The sequence below is a fragment of the Pongo pygmaeus genome, chromosome 5, assembly GCF_028885625.2.
Source record: "Pongo pygmaeus isolate AG05252 chromosome 5, NHGRI_mPonPyg2-v2.0_pri, whole genome shotgun sequence".
NCBI lineage: Eukaryota > Metazoa > Chordata > Mammalia > Primates > Hominidae > Pongo > Pongo pygmaeus.
This window is the reverse complement of record NC_072378.2, coordinates 154211163-154217162: the sequence shown is the minus strand read 5'-3', so window position 1 is coordinate 154217162 and position 6000 is coordinate 154211163.

Below are 6000 nucleotides of genomic sequence, written 5' to 3'. Positions count from 1 at the left end.
ATATAATCCAGGGTAAACCATTAACTTTTCATATTATTCTATTACAATTTTATATTATTTTTATAGATTTAGAAGCTATAACCACAGTTTTGTTACATGGATATATGACATAGTTGTGTTGTCTGAGCTTTTAGTGTAACATTGAACTCATTAATTTCTTATCCCTAATCAACCTCCCATGTTTCTGAGTCTCTGATGTCTGTTATTCCACTCTCTATGTCCATATGTACACATTATTTAGCTCCAATTTATAAGTAAGAATACCTGATATTTGACTTTCTGTTTCTAAGTTATCTGACTAAAGATGATGGCCTTCAGTTCCATTCATGTTGCTGCAGAAGACATGATTTCATATTTTTATGGCTGAGTAGTATTCCTTGGGGTGTGTGTGTGTGCATGTGTGTGTCTATTACATTTTCTTTTTTTAATCATTCATTCATGGACACTTAGGTTAATTCCATGTATTTGCTATTTTTAATATTGCTACAATAAATATATGAGTGCAGATATCTTTTGGATATAATGATTTCTTTTCCTTTGGGTATATATTCAGTAGTGGGATTGCTGGATTCAATGGTAGTTCTGTTTTTAGTTCTTTGAGAAATTTCCATACTGTTTTTAATAGAGATTATATTAATGTACATTCCTAGCAATGGTGTGTGTTCTGCTTTCTTTGCATCCGCGCCAACATTTTTTTTTTTTTTTACATTTTATTAATAGCCATCTCACTAGTGTAAAATGGTACTTCTTTGTGGTTTTAAGTTACATTTCTCTGATGATAAGTGATGTGGAACATTTTTTCATGTGCTTGTTGCCTTCTTATGTATCTTCCTTTGATAATTGACTGTTCATGTCCTTTGCCCAACTTTTAAGGGGTTATTGGCTTTTTCCTGTTGAGAAGTTCAAGTTCCTTGAAGATTCTGGATATTAGCCTTTTGCTGGATGCGTAGTTTGCAATTATTTTCTCCTATGTTGTAGGCTCTCTGTTCACTGTGTTGATTATTTCTTTCACTGTGCAGAAGCTTTTTAGTTTAAAAATCCCATTTATTTATTTTTGTTTTTGTTATATTTGCTTTTGAGATCTTGGTTATGAATTCTTTGCCTGGGTCAATGTCCAAAAGAGTTTTTCTTAGGTTTTCTTCTAGAATTTTTATAGCTTCAGGCCTTATGTTTAAGTCTTTACTCCATTTTGAGTTAATTTTTGTGTATGGTGAGTGTTACAGGTCCAGTTTCATTCCTCTGCATGGGGCTATCAAATTTTCCCAGCACCGTTTATTGTATAGGGTGTCCTTTCCTCAGTGTATGTTTTTGTTGACTTTGTCAAAGATCAGTTGGCTGTAGGTATGTGGCTTTTTTCTTGGTAATTTTTTATACTAAAAATATTGACTAAATCACATGCAAAAAATCAATGTTTATGGAATGAGTCACATGCAGTTAATATGTAACAGATCTTTTCCATTCAAAGTAATGCTTTTTAAAACTATCTGATAAGTCAAGTTCATGATAACCAGTATTTATTGAGGGCTGAAATAGTATCAAACATTGTTCTAAGCACTTTACGTGAATCAAACTATTTAATCATACCAACCCCAATTTGCCAATGAGAAATTACGGCACACAGAGGTGAAGTGATTTGCTCACAAAGCCAACATTTAACACCTGGCAGTCTAGCTCCAAAGCCAAAGTCTTAAATTATCTAGTCCATAAACATATTTTTAATAGAAAGAATCAAGAAACATCTAATATATCCTTAATAATTACTATTGCACATTGTTTTTGTATTTATCATTATAGTTGATATGGTTTAAAAGACAGGGTGGGTAGTGTGCAATTTGAGAAATCATGTAAGTGGATCTTATAATAAACTAACACATTACTAATAGAGACCTCTTATATTACAAATTTAATGACAAAAAAAAATGTGTGCTGATTTAAATGCAGGTGGAATTCACATACCAGAGCCTCTATCAAGAAATGCTGTTAACACTATTTCAGCAAAACAGTGGAGAACAGACCAACAAACAAACTTATTTAAATGTGATACTTTCCAATATCTTAATCACTGCATCACAAGATGATTTTCCCCAAATCATGCTGCTATAAAGACACATGCACATGTATGTTTATTGCGGCACTATTCGCAATAGCAAAGACTTGGAACCAACCCAAATGTCCAACAATGATAGACTGGATTAAGAAAATGTGGCACATATACACCGTGGAATACTATGCAGCCATAAAAAAGGATGAGTTCATGTCCTTTGTAGGGACATGGATGAAGCTGGAAACCATCATTCTGAGCAAACTATTGCAAGGACAGAAAACCAAACACCACATGTTCTCACTCATAGGTGGAAATTGAACAATGAGAACACTTGGACACAGGGTGGGGAACATCACACACTGCAACCTGTCGTGGGGTGGGGAAAAGGGGGAGGGATAACACTGATGAATTAATGGGTGCAGCACACCAACATGGCACATGTATACATATGTAACAAGCCTGCATGTTGTACACATGTACCCTAGAACTTAAAGTATAATAAAAAAATACAATGCAAATCCAATGAATAATGGAATTTGCATTACAATTTTGGCATACATTCATCTTGTTGGAATGAATGATTTTTCTATTTTTCAAAGTGTGTACAGTCATGTGTCACTTAACAGCCAAGATCTGTTCTGAGAAATGTGTCATTAGGCAATTTTGTCATGTGAATGACATAGAATGCACTTACACAAACCTAGATGGTATAGCCTAATACATACCTAGGCTAAATATTGTAGCCTATTACCCTTAGGCTACAAATTTCTTCAGCATACTGCTACACTGAATACTGTAGGAAATTGTAACACAATGATGAACATTTGTATATCTAAACATATAAAAGGCATAATAAAAATACGGTATTTAAAAAAGAAAAAAAAGAAAGTGTTAATTTTTCCCCAGGGGAAAACAATTCACGAGCTATTACCTAGGAAAATGGGTTAAAACTGAAGCATTCAGCCTTCTGAGATTACCAAGCAGTAAGGTGAACTGGTATACCTGCCCTCCACGAATGATTTCAGCCTCCTAGTCCCTTAACCAATTTTGTTGTAAAGTGTAGCATAGTAATAGTCACTGCAGATGGCTCTTCCAAGGAAAATGGGCAAAGTAACTAGAAATTCAAACAAGTTAATATAGCGTGACTTAATTTATTGCATTTTAATTAGTTTTGTCCAGTGTTTCTTCTTTCTTTTTCATTTTTCAAAGTTTATTTTTTTCTACCTTATAGGGAATGTTCTGTTAGAGACCTACTAATTTTTCCTTCTTTAAATTTGTGGGGCATACTTAGAATTCCTCTTGTAGTTCTAGTTCTTAATCTTAAAGAGAAAAAGATAGTCCAGATGCCAGATGGTCTGTATGCATTATGTGATTCATTGAGTGTCTTCTTTATTCCTCCCTTTAATAAAATCTAAGTTGTTTTACATGATCTCATTTGCATTCTGCAGTCTTATTAGCATTCATCATAATCACCGAGAGAAATCACCAAGATAAATCATCCCTTATTTCTTAGGACTTCATCAGTTCCTTGCTTCATCTCACAGAGCTTTTATAGAACAGGAAAGCTTGTAAAAAGATCATTTTTCTTTTGTGAAATCTCATTATATCTAAAATGTTGTGAGCCTTTTTTTTAAGCTTTTGGGTTTCAAAGAACATGAAGAAATGTCTTTTCCTCATATCTTATTATGGGCCGTCTCACGACATATCATTCTTAGATGTTCTGAATAATCTCAAAGTAAAGGGGGAATTTTGGATATCAAATATTAGCTGAAAAATTAAAAAGTGATTGTTGAAATATGGAGCACAATCAGTAGCACCTTTCTAAGAGAATGCACTGATTTGCTCCTCCTTGCAGAACTGAGATACTGTCTTGATTCCGTCGATAGTTTTTCAAAAGAAGATTTTGTTACATAACTTCTTAAAGTTCCCAACAAGTATGTAGGAATGATATTGAGCATAACTGAATAAACTTTTCTTTTTAAAAATGTTATATTAGTCTCAAGAAAGAACTTATATTTGGAGGTTAGATTAAGTTTAAAATGGAAAAAAAAGTTCGATTAGAATATTGTCTTTATAAAATTCGGTTAGCATACAGGTCTCAAGATTCAGAGCTCAAAATCTGAGCCTACACTTTAAGGAGTATTAAAATAAACTTAGTGTGAGTTTATACAGCCTAATAATGAGAAAACTATTGCTAGAAAGGACAGTGTCATTGAAAGGGTTATGTACTATAGCAAACATTTCTAAAATGAAAACAATCCTAAAATTCATATCCTCAAAGCAGTGGCATCAACCGTTACAGATATTGTAATAGCAACATATGCAATGCAATGTAATACATTATCTGCTCGTGATGTTTCCTCGGTGGCTTTATGAAAGAACCACTTTAAAATTGCATTGTTTTGATTCTCATCTAAGTGGCTGTGGGTTCTAACCTAATTTTTTACCCAATTGACTCTATAGGAAAATGGAGACAGTTCAATTTCAGACCTCTCAACATGGAGTGCTGATGAGAGCCGGTAAATCAAAACAATGCTTGGGCAAAACTGTATACAGCAAACACAGCAAACAATTTCATGTTTTCATTATTTTCATTGTTTTAAATTTTAAACAAGGCAAGATAGAGATAAATGGACTAGGAGAAAATCAAGAGATTACAAGGAACTGCAAATAGAATTCCATTTGACCCAGCAGTCTCATTACTGGGTATATACCCACAGGAAAATAAATCATTTTACCAAAGACACCTGCTCTTGCATGTTTATTGCAGCACTATTCACGATAGAAAAGACATGGAATCCACCTAGGTGCCCATCAGTGGTGTATTGGATAAAGAAAATGTGGTCACCGTGGGACACTACACAGCCATAAAAACGGAAATCATGTCCTTTTCAGCAACATGGATGCAGCTGGAGGCCATTAGCCTAAGTGAATTAACACAGAAACAGAACATCAAATAGTGCATGTTCCCCCTTATAAGTGGAAGCTAAACATTGGATACACATGAACACAAAGATAGGAACAATAGACACGGGGACTCCAAAAACGGGGAGGAAGGGAGGAGAGAAAGGGCTGAAAAACTACCTATTGGGTCTACTTATTGCGTGTTGAAAAGCTACCTATTTGAGTGACAGGTTCAACTGAAGCCCAAACCTCAGCATCATGCAATGTATCCATGTAACAAACCTGCACATGTACCCCCAAATCTAAAATTAATAATATTAAAAATAAAGATGCAAAAAAAAAAGTTTGAAAAATTCCAAAAAAATTAAGCTCGTATAAATCAACTTAAAGGAATCATTGCTAAATTTTTATGATACTTATTTCCAGTCTTCTAGTCTTCTTCTAATTCTTTTAAAAAATCTTAGTAAAATACATATAGATTATTTAGCTTTTTTATGCATTGTTTACTAACAATGATGACATACTTTTTCTAGAGTTGATCTATAATACTGTAATTATCTATAACATAATTACATCTATAACATATAATTAAGTCATAGAACAATTTTTAGAAAAGTGACATCTTCAGTGTTTGATAAGTGCATCAAATCATCTTAGTCAGCGTTCTGTTCCCTACATATATAGTGGGGATGCACATTCGTATCACTCGAAGGAGTATCCTTCTTTTTCTCCACTAGACAATTGTGGATCACCTATGTGAGGGTTTTTTATCTGTGCTGATTCTTAGTGTCATTGTTGTTTTATATGTGGTTCAAGATGTGGGAAAGGCAAATTACTAGGACTGTGTATAAGGTGAAGTTAATGTATTCAGGAGCAAGGCAGGAAGTTCAAGGTCAGAGAAATCCTGATATCAAAAGTGCTTTGTTTCTGAACCCAGATCTGTTACATCACAAGGGTGTCAATAAAATTTGGAAATATCAAAATATATTTGCAGATATGACATATTGCAGAATGAACCATAAAGTAAGCAAAAATAAGTAAATGAGACAAAA